Genomic DNA, 14,961 nt, shown 5'->3' with positions numbered 1-14,961 from the left:
GTCAAATTCCTAGAAAATTCTTCCTTAAATCAAGCCTAAATTCTGTCTTTGTGAGTTATACCCACTGTTTCTCCTTATGGGGCTAAGTAGAATAAACTGAATCACCTTTCCACACAATAGCCCTATAAATCCTGGAAGACAAGGATTATGTTTCCTCTTCCACCACCCCCACCCTTTTCTACAGGCTAAATCAGCAATCCCAGTTCCTTCAAAATAGTATTCTGGAGCCTAATTTTGAAACCTCTTCATCATCCTGCTTACCCTTCTCTAGCTGTTCTCCATCTTAACAATTTCCTTCCTTAAAATGGAAGACCAACTATCCCATGACATTGTTATTTAGTTCCTGGATAGAACTCCAAAGCTCAGAGGTTGGGGCATAATTACTTAGGTCTTCCAGTAACTATTACCATATTTTATCTTCTATGCCAAAAACTTCTCTGCTTAGTTTTACATTTGGGTCAAAACTCCTCCATTTGTTCCCTATTAGTTTTAGCTATTTGTGGTTGCCCTCCAGTACTGCTTTCCAGAGTAATACCCCCCAAATTAAAAAATAGTAATATTCTTATTTTGTTTCTACAACATCTTTATATATTCCTTTCTACCCTCCAGAGGATAATCTCCTCTATCAATGGATAAGGAAAAAAGAAGAGAAAAAACAATTCAGCAAAACTAGCCAGCACAACAGCTGAGTTTGATATCCTCAACAGTATCCCTCCCTTATAGTCTTCCACCTTTGCAAAGAAGGGAGGGGCATGATTTCTCATCACTTCTTCAGCACTAAACTTGTACATTATAATTGGTGAAATTTTTTCTTCTTTCCATTTGCATTATTTTAATAATTGGATATGTTATTTTTTTGGTCCTTATTACTTCACTTGGCATCAATTCAAATTAGTTTTTCCATACTTCAAAGTAATTGTCATATCCTTCATTTCTTATAATGCAGCAATTTTCCATTACATTTGTTTGTTTGGATATTCTTCCCCAGAGTTTATGGCCGTCTACTTTTGTTTCTACTTTTTATCTTATAAAAGGAGAGGTAAAAATATTTTAGCATAGATCAGCCCTTTCTGTCTTTGACCTTAGAATGGATATGCCTAGTTCTAGGATCTCTATATAAATGAGAGGAGATGGACATTTTAATCACTTTATTAGCATAATTCCAGATTGTTTTCAAGAATGGTTGGAGTGATTCACAGCTCCACCAACATTATAAGAGTGCCTGTCTTTCTATAGCCCCTCTGACACTGACTATTATACCATGTTTTATCATCCTGAGTTCAAACCTCTGTGTTGTTTTTTGGTTACTAGTAACTTGATTAATTTTTTAATGTGTTTTAAAAATCATTTTGTAATTTTCCTTTTAAGAATGCTACCCTCTCCCCATGTCTTTTTATATCCATTGGGGAATGACTCTTAGTTGTATATATTTATATTAGTTCCTTAAATATCTTGGATATCAGAATCTTATTAGAGGTATTTGATGTAATTGTTTTCCCCAATAAACAACTTCCCTTGTTAGCCAATTATCCTAGATGCATTGATTTTGTTCATGCAAAGGTTTTCAGTTTCATGTAATCAGTTATCTATCTTTTCTTTTGATTGCTCTTTTCATTGTTTGGTTGCAACTTTTTCCTTTAAGAAAAGTCAGAGATCTGCTTGAGGCTGAGACTGTTCAAATTCCTCATTGCAGCTAGGATTGGAAGAGATATTCAGTCTTTCTGACTTAAAACCTAGCACTCTGTCCACTAGCCATACTGTCTTTTTTTTTACCCACTTTACATATCTATTCAATTGCCAGATTTCTACTTCTATAACATATCTTGAACACATCTTCTTCTCTCCATTCACACAGCCATCACCCTAGTTCAGGTCCTTATCACACCTTGCTTGGACTAAGGCAATATCCCTCTTATTGGTCTCCTTGCATCAAGCCTCTCCCTACTACAGGCAATCCCCCAAACAATCACCATTTTCCTAAAATGCACATCTGTCCCATGTTACCTCCTTAATAATAATTCCTCTGCCTTCCTATTATCTCTAGAACAAAATATACTCCTCTCTTTAGCATTTAAAGCCATTTACAAACTGGTCCCTACCCTCCTTTCTATTATTATATTTTGTTATTATTATAGCTTATATTATATATGCCATATATATATATATATTACTGACTCAGCAGACTATTTCTCATTAATAAGATTCCATAGACCACTGATGAACCTTTGCATTGGCTGCTTCTCATGCCTGGAATACTCTCCCATATAGTTTCTGTCTCTTAGCATCTCTAGATTTCTACAGGGATCAGCCTTTCCTTATCGCCCAGCTGCAAATGACTTTCTCCCCAAATCATCTTGTGCCAATTGTGTAGATATATATCTCCTTTGGTTAGCCCATAACCATTTAGGAAAGGGAGAGCAGTGCAGTGACTTTAACTTTTGTCATTATGTACTTACTCCTACATATAGTTCCTGGTACTTGTTAGACACTGAATAAACACTTGTCTATTAATTAACAAACAAGCGGTGTTTCCTTTAGTCATACCTGTGAAAGATACATAAACATTCTCTCATCTGATTTATTTTATAGTCTGACCTTTAATATTCTTATTGTTTATATATTTTGAGCTTAAAACCACTGGCCTAATCCTAACTTCTGCCAGATTTCTTTCTAATTTTCCTAGATTTTCTCATCAAATAGGGAAATTCCTCCTGTAAATGATTCATGTTGCCCTTTCCCCCTGATTCTTCTTTGTCTAGGTTTTTCTAGGCTCTTCTTTACTAAAGAATTTTCCCCCAATTAACAAGCTTTTATTTTCTCTCCCTCCTCTACTTCCAATTTATAAAAAGAAGAAGAAAACTCTTTTAACACATACGCATAAACAAACAAAACAAGTTCTCACTTGGCCATGTACAAATATGTATTTTTCATCCTTCATCCTGGATACATTATCTTTTTGGACAAAAAGTGAGTCATGTAGAATTGTGACAATTTATTGTATGAGTCAAAGTTCTTCAGCCTTTCAAAGTTGTTTCTCTTTATAAGTTTATCAGTTGTTCTTCCGTTTCATCTCACTTCACTCTACATCAGTTCATACTAGTCTTGCCAGGTTTCTCTGAAGCTGTCCATGTCATCATTTCTTGTGGCATAATAATATCCCATTGCATTCAAATGCTTTTATCTGTTTGCCCATCCTCCAGGCAATGGTAATAGATGTAGTTCTCTGCCACCACAAAAAAGAGCTTTTCTAAGTATTTTCTGATATTTATAGAAATGACAAGGGAGTATATTACAGACATGAGGGGCAACCAGTGCAAGGTCTCAGAGATGGTAGCTAGAATCCATTTTTCTACATCTAGATGCTTTGCTACTTGCTTTGATCACTTTAGGATATGGGTCTAGTAATGGTATTGCTGGGTCATAGATTGTAAAGCTTAGTCTTGGATTGCTTTCCAGATTGGCTGTCCCAGTTCAGAGCTCTAACAACAGTTCATTGATGTGCCTGTTTTCCTGAAGCCCCTCTTGACACATATCATTTTGGGGGGGGATCTTTGTCAGTATCAATCAGTTAGTAAATCAGTAGTCAGTCAGTATCTATTAAGCAGCTCCTGCACTGTGCTAAGCATTGGGGATAGAAAGGGAGTCAAAAGAGAATCACTGCTCTCAAGGAGCTCATACTCTACTGGAGACAACATACATGTATATAATAATATGTACAAACAAGCTCTATGTAGGATGAATTGGAAATAATCAATAGAGGGAAGGCTCTAGCATTTAGGAGAATCAAGAAAGGTATCTCAAAGTAGATGGGGTTTGATCTGGGACTTAAGGAAAGCAAGGAAAGCCAAGAATTAGAGAAAAGGAAGGAGAAAATTCAAGCCAAGCATAGTCAATGAAAATAGTCGGAGTTGCAAGATGGAAAGGGCCCAGGGTCACTGAATCACAGAGTATATTGGGGATGGGGAATAATGTTTAAGAAGACTTTAAAGGTAGGAGTAAACCAGGTTGCCAAGGGCTTTGAAGGTCAAATAGAGAATTTTATATTTGATCCTGGAGGCGATAGAGAGTCACTGGAGTTTATGAGGGGTGGGCAGAGGACATGGTCAGATTTGCCCTTTAGCAAAGGTTACTTTGACAGCAAAATGGAAAATTCACTAGAGTGGGGAGAGAATTGTGGAAGACAGACCCTTCAGCAAGAAATTATAATAGTTCCAGTATGAGGTGACAAGGGCCTAAACCAGATTGGTGGCAGAATAAGAGGAGAGGAGAGAAGGGAACATATTTAAGAGATGTCCCAAGAGTAAAATTGACAGCCCTTGGCAATAGATTGGATATGGAGGGTGAGGTGAAGAGTGATGAGACAAGGGTGACTTCTGGTTTGAGAGCCTAGGGAACTTAGAGGGTGCTGCTGCCCTTGACAGTAGTAGAGAAATTAGAACATAGAGAGTGTTTGTGATTGAAAGTGTGTGTGTGTGTGTGTGTGTGTGTGTGTGTGTGTGTGTGTGTGTGTGTGTGTGTGTAGAACATAATGAGTTGAGTTTTAGACATGTTGAATTTAAAATGTCTACAGGATTTCCAGTTTGAGACATCTAATAATCAGGTAGAGATATGAATCTGCAGAATAGGGAAGAGATTTGGTCTGGTTAAGTAAATCTAAGAATTATCAGCATAGAGTTAATAATTCAAGGCATAAGAGCTGAGGAGATTAGATGAACTAGTATTGAGGACGAAAAGAAGAGGGGTCCGGATAGAGTCCTGGGGGACATCCATAGCTCAGGGCATGACCTGGACCAAGATCCAGGAAAGGAGACTGAGAAGGAGCAGTCAGATTGGTAAGATAAGAACCAGGAGAGAGTAATGTCATTAAGTACTAGAGAGAAGAGAGAATTAAGGAGAAGAAGGTGATCAATTGTGTCAAAGGCTGTGACAGGCCAGGAAGGATGAGGACTGAGAAAAGACCACTGTTTTTGTCAATTAAAGGATTGTAAAAAGAGAGCACAAAAACTCTAGAAAGGGCAGTTTTGGTTGAATGATGAGGTGGGAAGACAGACTGTAGAGAGGTAAGAGAGAGTAGGAATAAAGGAAGTGGAGGTATCTGTTATTGATTGGCCTCTCAAAGAATTTAGGGGCAAAAAGGGAGAAGGGAGATGAAACTACAGCTAGTGGAGATGGACAGATCAAGTAAAGGTTTTTGCTTTGTATTTTGAGGATAAACAAGACAGGGGCATGTTTGTACACAGTAGGGAAACAACCAGTAGGTAAAGGGAGATTGAAGATTAGTGAGAGGATGGAACTAATAAGGGAATTCTAGTAGAGATAGAAAAGGATCACTTGTGTAGACATTTGCTTTGGTAAAGAGGATGACCTCTTTATATGAGATGAGCATGAAGGAACAGATAAGGATAGAAAGCATCTGGATGTTGTGAGATGAGGAAGAGGGAAGAAGAGAAAGCTCTTGGTAAGTGACCTCATTTTTTCTAATGAAATATGAGGCAAGATTTTTAGCTGAGAGGAGAAGGGGAAGGGAAGCCTTGGGAGGTTTGAGGATAGAAGGAAAAGTTAGGAAGTATGAAAGGACTGCTTGGCAATAGTTAAAATCCAGATGAATTTATGCAATATAAGACTGTAATGCACCCATTCTGCATGGTTTTGTGATTTTCTCCAACTTCATTCAGTGTGTAGGAGCAAAAGATGGTGAGAGTGATCTAGGGAGTGATTTAAGGGAGGATTGGCTAGAAATATCAAAGATATGCTAAGGGAGCAAAGGATTCCAGAAATGAGGACAGATAGTAGAGTTTATTGGTTAATTAATGGATCAAGATGGGGAAGAGAAGAAAGTGTAGGCTGAGAAAGAACTGAGGGATGAGTAGAAGTCATGGTGAACATGGAGAACAAGGTTTGGAGCTGCAATGAAGAGTAAGAGGTGGAACTGAATGCCAATCTGATGAGTATAAAGTAGAATATCAGAGTTGTTTTAATTTGCATTTCTCTAGTTACAAATGATTTGGAATATTTTTTCATGTGGCTATTAATAGCCTGTATTTCTTCTTCTGAAAACTACATATCCTCTGACAATTTACTAGTTAGGAAATGAATCATATTCTTATGAATTTAAATGAGTTTCTTATATATTTTAGAAATTAAATCTTTATTCATGAAACTTGCTGCAAAGATTTTCCCCCCAGTTAATTGATGTCCTTCTAATTTGAATTGCATTGGTTTGGTTTGTGCAAAAACATTAACTTAATCAGAATTGTCCATTTTGTCTTCTGTGATTCTCTCAATCCCTTGTTGGTCATGAACTTTTCTCTTATCAATAGATCTGAGAAGAAATTTCTTCCTTGCTTCTCTAATTTATTTATGAGGCAACCTTTTATATCTTAAGTCATATATTCATTTGGAGATTATCATGGTATGTGGTGTGAAGTATTGGTCTAAACCTTATTTCTTCCAGATCCAGCAATTTTTGTGGAATAGTGAGTTCTTACCCTATTAGCTGGAGTCCTTGGATTTATTGAACATTATTCTACTATGTTCATTAACTTCTCTAGGTTGTATATCTAATATGTTCTATTGATCAATATCTCTATTTTTAATCAGTCCTACATCATTTAGATGATTACTATTTTCTATTATAGTTTGAGAAAATATTGCTATTAAAGAACTTTTTTTTCTTTTTTCCAGTACCAGATAATTTTGGTGATTAGTGCTTCTATTTTTACTTAAGGTCTGAAAGTGCTATTCTTCTTTTATTTCTACTTTTTTTCCACTTTTCCCATGAGGTCCTAGACCTTTTGTTTCTTCAAATGCATTATGTTCACATTTTGTGTAACTATAAGATATCCTTTTGATAGTTTGGTATAGCATAAATTAGAAATTAATTTAGATGGTATATAATTTTCATATTATTGCCATGGCCCAACCATGACACTGAATATACCTCTAATTATTAAGTCATTCTTTATTTCTTTGAGGAATATTGTATAATTCTATCTGTGCAGATTTTAAATGTATCTTGGGAGATTAACTGAAATATTTGTTAAGCATTTTTTAATTTTTGGTAAGGACGTCCCTACTATTATGTGATTAGCTTATTTAATTTCTCTGCTGATTCTCTGAGGTTTTTTGACTAAGTGACTATGTCATCAACAAATAGAGATACTTTTGACTCCTTTTTGCCTATTTTATGCCCTTAATTTATTATGTTTGTATTATTGCTAATGATAGCTTTTCTATAATTATGTTAAATAACAACAAATAAAGGAGGCTTCCTTGTTTTACTCCTATATTGACTGAGAAAGCTTCTGGTGTTTTCTCTATTTCAAATAATGCTAGCTTTGGTTTTAAATATATATTTTTTATCCTGATAAAAATGTCCCTCCACATCTGTGCTTTAATGAGTTTTTAGTTTAAATAGGGCAATTAAGACATTTTCTGCATCTATTCATATAATCCTTATTAGTGCCTTTTTAATTTTTTAACCCATACCTTCCATCTTAGAATCAATACAGTGTATTGGTTCCAAGACAGAAGCATTGGTGAATCTTAAAGGAAGTTGAGTTCCCAGAGAATAAATTCAAGGTGTCCATGAGCCCCTGGATTACTGAAAAGTGCTTGTTTTGAGTGACTGGATAGAGGGGTGGGGCATGCAAAAAATGCCCTCCAGTCCTGGGAAGAGGGGCAACAGAACAGCTCCCCGAGTGCCGGCTCTGCATGAGTGCCACATCTTCGCCAACATGGGACTAGGCAATGGGAGTTAAATGACTTGTCCAGAGTTACACAGCTAGGAAATGTCTGTGGTCATATTTGAACCCAGAACCTCCTATTTCTAGACCTGGCTGTCAATCTATTCAATCACTTAGATGCCCCCATAATGACTTTTAAAGGTCTTTTCTATGCACATTTTGGCATTCATACCATTAATTGTTCATTGCTTCAGAACATCAGTCTGGTTTATCTATTCCTATAGACTTATTAAATTAAATACCCATTTATTACATACTCTCAGCCCTTTCTGCAAGTGAGGGCTGTGTTTGGAATTTAAACATGTGATTTATAAATGACAGTGTGCATGGGTAGAAGAATGACAATAATTTCAGTAGAATAGGAAGGGCTTTTGCCTGAGGACACTGAGTTTGAATCACTTATTTCAGGTCAGAATGGAAAAAAAAATCCTTCAGAATTAGTTTCATCTCCTGGGCTTCTGGCAAGAGCTTCTTAGAACTAGCTCACTGTGACTGAGCAACAGTGCCTGGTGTTCTGTAAGCATGGAAACTTTCTTGACACCTCTTAAACCTTCTGGCTTGAAGGCATGGCACAAATGAGATGGGAAGAGGGGCCCCTCTGGCTGAGAGCAGGTTTGTAACAGTGAAAATGTGGCTCTGTTTTATCTCAAAGACAGAATCTCTCCTTTCATATAACAGGGTCCAGAAAATTACTTCAGCTGCATTTCAAATGTTTTTCTTCTGCCATATATATGATAGGAGAGAAATTGGATCCAGTCACTGTGCTTGCAGCAAGGAGGTTAACTGATGTGGGGCTAATTTTCTCACTTAGTCTTCTTGATGTATACTTTATCCTTTCCACAGTGCTTCCCAATCGGTGGTGGTTCTAGTCCCACTCTAAAGATAGGAAAACTGAGGACCCCTTGCCCAAGGCTATTCCCTTAAAGATTTGTGCCACACCTGAAAGATGGGTAGCACATGAATGACATTCCTGATGCATCCCAGAAGGGAGATCTTGATTCCTCCCAAGCTGCCTTGTATTTACTACCTTATGTTCATGTTTATTCTCTTTGTATTTATTCTGTGTGTATTTTTATATGTCCTTGTGGTCTCCTCCCTTTATGATGAAAGTAGGTGTTGTTTCGTTCTTTGTATTTGTAGCCTCAGCTCCTAGCAGATTGCTTGGCACATATTCAGTGTTAAATTAATGCTTGTTGATTGATGACTGATTGACAGATGGGTTCTCTTGGCTTTGCCAAGAATTTAAAATGTAATACTCCTGATGAAATGAAGGGAAGATAAGAGAATAAAAACTCTCGGTACCTGAATTTTGAAATCTGTTTTGAGATTTCATGGAGGAGACTCTTATAGATAGCCTTAAAAAAAACCCAATAACCTTGGTCTTTAGATCTAAAACAAAACAAATCAAAACTGTTTACCAACATTTTGCCCAGACCATTTATTATCTCCCAGCTATTCCCCATTTTACTCACCCTTTCTACACTCTTTGGATCACCAGGATAGAACATGTCTGCAGTCATGAACCCACACATTCTTTGAACCCTTAACAAAATGAGGAGAATAAAGGAGGGATGGAGCTTCTAGAATTTCTCTTAAGCCAGCTGTGCATGGCTGCCCTAAATCATTGTGCTTCTGAATTCTCATCTGTACGATGGAAGTGATTATATCTTTCCTTCTGACCAGAGAGAGAAAAAATGCAAAAGAAATTATGAAAGTATTTTTTGTGACTCACAGCAGTCATGTTTTTAGAGAGGCAGAGTGGGTTGAATATTGGACTTGGAAACTGGGGAAACCTGGGATTGCCTTTTGCTAGCAGTGAGTCTATGGGCAAATCTCAAATTTCTCATCTTTAAAATGAGGGAACAAAGATACCTTTCTTAATTTACATTACAAGGTGGTCATGAAGTTGAAATGAGATTTTAAAAGTTTACAAACAATCCTTAGCAACACTCATGTGTCATTTGTTGTCATTGTCACACATGTCTGTGTTACTGACACTTAGCATTTGCAGACATGATAGAATAAAAATAATTAGCATTTCTATAGTCTTTATTAGGTGCCAAGTATGAAGTGTTTTACAATTATCTCATTTGATCTTCACAGCAATCCTGAGAGGTAAGTGCTCTTATTGTCCTCATTTTACAGATGAGGAAACTGAGGCAATTACAAATTAAGTGACTTGCCCAGGACCATACAGCTAGTAAATTTCTGAAGTCAGATTTCACCCAGGATTCCCTGAATCTAGCACTCTATCCATTGGGCCACCTGGCTGTCTATTTAGTATTAATAAAGATGCTGAGGAGAGGCCAATGAATAGCTTTTCTGTGTGCTGAACTTCACTTTTGTAAGCACAGATGTTCATGTACCCACTCCTGCCCTTTTTTATGGCCACTTGATAGAGACGTGGCAGGTTAGATCTGAGAGAGGCAGACCCAGTCTGGTTGACCTAGCCTTGAGCCCTTCAAAGAGATCTTTTGACCATTAATTAATAAGGGATTCAGGAGGTCTTGGAGCAGTAGAAAGAGTGCCAGACTGGAATCAGGAAGACTCACCTTTGTTACTTCAAATCCATCCTCAGATACGTATTAATTATATGACCCTGGACAAGTCACATAACCCTGTTTGCCTCAGTTTTCCCATCTGCAAAATGGCTAGGGAAGAAAATGACAAATCATTCTAGTATCCTTGCTAAGAAAATCCCAAATGGGGTCATGAAGAGTCAGACCCAACTGAAATGACTCACACAAATAAATTTACTTACTATTTGGTGATACAGAAACTATAAAATACAGATGGGAAAATAAAGGCCTGGGATGCCACTTGTGACTTGCTCATAGTGGCACAGTCTATTAATAATTAAGTCCCAACAAAAATAGTGGTAACAGTTTATGTGGTAATTGGAACTGTTGGAGGTTGATAGCATAAGAATTATTATTTCTATTTTCATCACTGATGAGGAAATTGAATCTCTCAAAGACTGAATACCTTGCCTGCCATCACAGTTAGTTAGAAAGTGCAAAACAGAGACTCAACCCAGTTCATCTTTCTCCATGTTCTGTCTTTTTATTTTTAAACCACATTCTCTTGTTGCTGCTTGTAATGTCCTTTCAGATTTGTAGAAGTTTTGTTGTGAGAGTAAATCACAAATATATCCATCACCTGTGTAAGAAGTCATACCTTTCAGATCACTCTTTTGGTGTAGAAGAAGGCAAAGCAGAACAGCCACTTCCCAGGGTCCCATGTATAACAGGATTGTGGATTCTTAAAGATAGAAGGGATCTCGGGGCACAGCTATTCCCACCTATTCCTGAGCGAGTTCTCTCTCCAACACATGAATTCCTGTAAGACTCTACTTCTACCTCTACTCTCCCACTTTGTTATCACTATTAATTGTCAGGACATTTTTCTAACATTGAGGATATTTCATATTTCTCTTCACTATGTGAAGACAGTTATGTATATATTTATAATTCTCTCCTCTGGGTACAAGCCTGACCTCTCAGCTACATGACTGTCTTTAAAATGCTTTGAGTTCTTTATCATGGATTCCCCCAAACTTTATTTCTTTAAATTAAATTTTCCCAAGTTCTTCAACCAGTCCTCATCTTGTTCCTTCACCATCCTTCTCTAGATGTTCTTCTGCTTATCAATGTAATTTCTAAAATATGGCACACATGTATCTTCAGTCTAGGACAGAATACCTTGGGATTATTATCCCATCAAGGAAATAAGATCAGATTAAACAGCCATTAGCAACTACTTTAGGTGTTGGGGAAATGAAGTCTGATGATTGGGAAATGAAAAATAACACCTCCATCTTTTCTCTATACCTAAATATAAAGCTACCATCTAAGCATTTCCTTCAGGGCTAGTCAAATAGATCATGAGAAATTCTACTGAAGAAGAACTATTTGTCTCACAGTTTTTAAAAAATTATGTATGGTCCTCTTGACGTTTCTATTTGGGGTAGAGAAGTTACAAAGGCAGTAAGGCTCTGGATTTTTGTTTCCTTTTAGAAAGACTGAATGTCAGTGCATCAAGTCTTCAGCTTGACTCCTGAAGAAGAACATGGTCATCCAGATAGACCAGGCTTCCTTTTAGCTCAAAGAGTATTAAATTAATTCAATTCAGTCCCTTTCTTCTTTCAGAGTTACTATGTTTAATAGAATATATTCACCATCTCCAAAAAGTATTGTTTAGTTTTCTAGTTAGAATTTTTTTAATGTGAAGATATTTTTTTCATTCTTATATTTTCTTTCCTTCCCTTTTATTTAAAACCTACCTTGTCCTTCTCTGTTGTTACAATCACCTTTTTTGGAGAAAACTGAGATTTTTTTTCCCTTTTAAGAAAAGAGGATTTCCTGGCTTAAAAGACAAAGATGACAGAGTGGACATCAGCTTGTCCACATCCAGCTTATACATAAGACTTCCAGCCACTTCCTGGGGAAATAGTTTCTTTTCTCTTTTACATAAATACTCCATTGATTATTTGGATCACACCCATCAGAACTATGCCTACCAGAACTGAAAGAGATCTATTTCTTTTACTCTCATTTTTTGGGAGGGGTGGGGGTCTGGAACTATAATTTTATTGGTATATAAACAACTTCTAGTCAAGAAATCCCCTCTACTAAAGTAGCTCAACAGTCAAGTCTACCTCTAAGAGAGGCAGTTCTGTAAATATATAGTTTGAACATACTCACTGAGAACTCAAGTTATGTAGCCAGGGTTATGTAGCCAGTAGTCTCAGAAGTAGAACTTGAACACAGGATTTTCTTGACTCTCAAACTGACCCTCTGTCTCAACATACCTCACTGTCTTTTTTTACATTACTTCTTATGATTTCTTACTATATTGTCATTTCTAAGTTTTAAATATGCCTGAGAAAAGAGAACTGTAATCATGTTTTCCAAGGGATTAAACCTCACTGATTATTTTCTCTGAGAAAAAAATAACAGGACAAAGTCTTCCAACAAACTTTTTATGGTCTTTGGGGCCAGGCATTTGGAAACTAAAGTGTTGTATAACGGGTAACTACTGTAATGGAGAAGGGTGAAATTTCACCATTTTGGGGTTCTAATTTGACTTCTCAATGAACTGCTAGGATTTTGTAAAGATCTCATTAGTCCTGGCATGTTTGCATTCCTTCATGTCAGTTAAACAAAGACAAGAAGACAAAAATTGCCACCTTTGGAATTCCTTTGACACTTTGGGTTTGGAGCTTCCAAACAAACTGAGACCTGTTTGAGTTAGTTTCTAAAGGGCAACGGGTAATGTTTCTCTTTCTAAGAAAAAGGGGGCTTAGACAAAAGGGAGAAAGAAAGAAAAGAAACAAACAAAAAAGACCCCAAGGGCTTCTTGGATTTTTAGTGATTTTTATAAAACAACATTTTGGTGAGTTATGGGTAAATGAGTCAGAAACATATGGGCTTGATTTCTCTTAGAATCCACATGGGTTTAAAAACTTAAAAAGAAAAACGATCTGGGCTACATTCATTTAGAGGCTGGTTTAAATTCAGAATTTTGCAAAAATATTGACATGTTTCATTGCTATTATATTTTACTTGCTTCCCACCCCCCTGAGCTAAGGGTTTGGTGATACTCCTTGAGTCCTCAAGGGGCCTGAACAATTATAATATAACATAACATAACATAACATAACATAACATAACATAACATAACATAACATAACATAACATAACATAATTATAATATAATATAATATAATATAATATAATATAATATAATATAATATAATATATGATAAAAAGCTCTTCTAAGTTTCTTATTCCTGGCAATGCCAGATGGGAAGCATATCAGAAATGACAAAGACATCAGCACTAATGACACTGACTCAGCTAAAGTATAGGAATATCAAGGAAAATTGTGCTGATGGCTCATTGGATTTCATTACATCAAGTTATGTTGGCTTCCATCTATCTTCATTTCAAACAAAAGAACAGATGTTGTTCCAGGATGTGGGGTTGTTACTTCTCTTTATCTCCCAATTGGGTCCTTTTTTATATGTCTGACATTTTATGAAGAATAAACTGAAAATTTGTCTCATTGAGCCTAGCATCACCCCAACTTTCTCTTTTCTTTAATGCAATGCATTGATTCCCAACCTGATTAAGAAACACTCTAGATCATAATTAATCAATCAATTAGTCAACATGCATTTGTTTTTAAAGATCTTAGTATGTGCCAGGAACTAAGTAAATGATGAAGATGTAGAAAGGGGTCAGAAATAGCTCTTGCCATCAGAGAGCTTTCATTTTAATGGGAATGTTGAAGTAGAATTTTTAACAAGAGAGTAAACTGAGACAGATCTCCCATCAAGATAACATTTATTATCATCATTGCTTATTATACTGTTTGTCAATAAATGGGTCAGTAGCTTGCATACTATACAAACAAAAAGGTATCAAAAAGGAATGTAATTCAATTCTCAACAGTAATCCTCAAATTACAAAGTTTTAATTCATTTAATTCTAAAATGTAACTATGCTTATAGGGGTTACAGGAAAACCAACTAAACATTTGGGTAGAGTGTTACAAAAAAGTTGACTTTTAGTAAAAGAATGATTCTCTCTCTACCCTATAACACTTTCATTTCTACACTGTGGTTGTTGTATTAGAAATGGTGGACAGGACTTTCTGGTCATCTGAAAAAATGAGTGGGAGATTCTCATTCAGATATGAATTGGACTATTTGACCTTCTGTCTTCAAGATTTGTTGATTTCAAAATTTATTTTAGCCAAATATGAGTCTTCTATCTAAGACATGTGATTGGGTCAAGCAAAGATTGTCTCTTGGACTCAGTGTCTACCATGTTGAAGTGGTGACAAAGTTGCTCTTTAACCAGGGGAAATGATAATTTACTGACTATATGTTGGAAATCCATCTTGGAGAGGAAAGGACTAAATAAATATGTGCTGTCATTATTACATTTTTACCTAAGGGTGTTCTTTAATCTTGACCTTATGGACTCAGGTTCAGAGCCAGGGCATATGGGTCAGCGAGGAAATTTGGGGACTGAACTTTCCAATCTTCTGTCACTAACTCACCTAGTGACCTGTTATAAGATAATTAATCTCCTTGCACCTCCATTTTCTCTTCAGTAATAGTGGAACCAATCCACTGAGCCCATCTCCCAGAGCTATGAGGAATAGTAATGAATGGAAAGGGCATTTTACAATTTGGGGGGGTTAAGGT

At 36.4% G+C, this 14,961-nt stretch overlaps 1 protein-coding gene across 11 annotated transcripts in view; it reads left to right on the top strand.

The window, feature by feature from the left end:
• AMOTL1 (angiomotin like 1) overlaps positions 1 to 14,961 on the top strand; it is a 275,805-nt gene that overhangs the window by 202,372 nt on the left and 58,472 nt on the right. The gene's annotated exons all lie outside the window — the stretch shown is intronic.

The sequence above is a fragment of the Monodelphis domestica genome, chromosome 4 (assembly GCF_027887165.1).
Source record: "Monodelphis domestica isolate mMonDom1 chromosome 4, mMonDom1.pri, whole genome shotgun sequence".
In the NCBI taxonomy this organism is placed as follows: Eukaryota; Metazoa; Chordata; class Mammalia; order Didelphimorphia; family Didelphidae; genus Monodelphis; species Monodelphis domestica.
The sequence above is the reverse complement of the archived record's forward strand: the minus strand, read 5'-3'. Positions and strand labels throughout refer to the sequence as shown.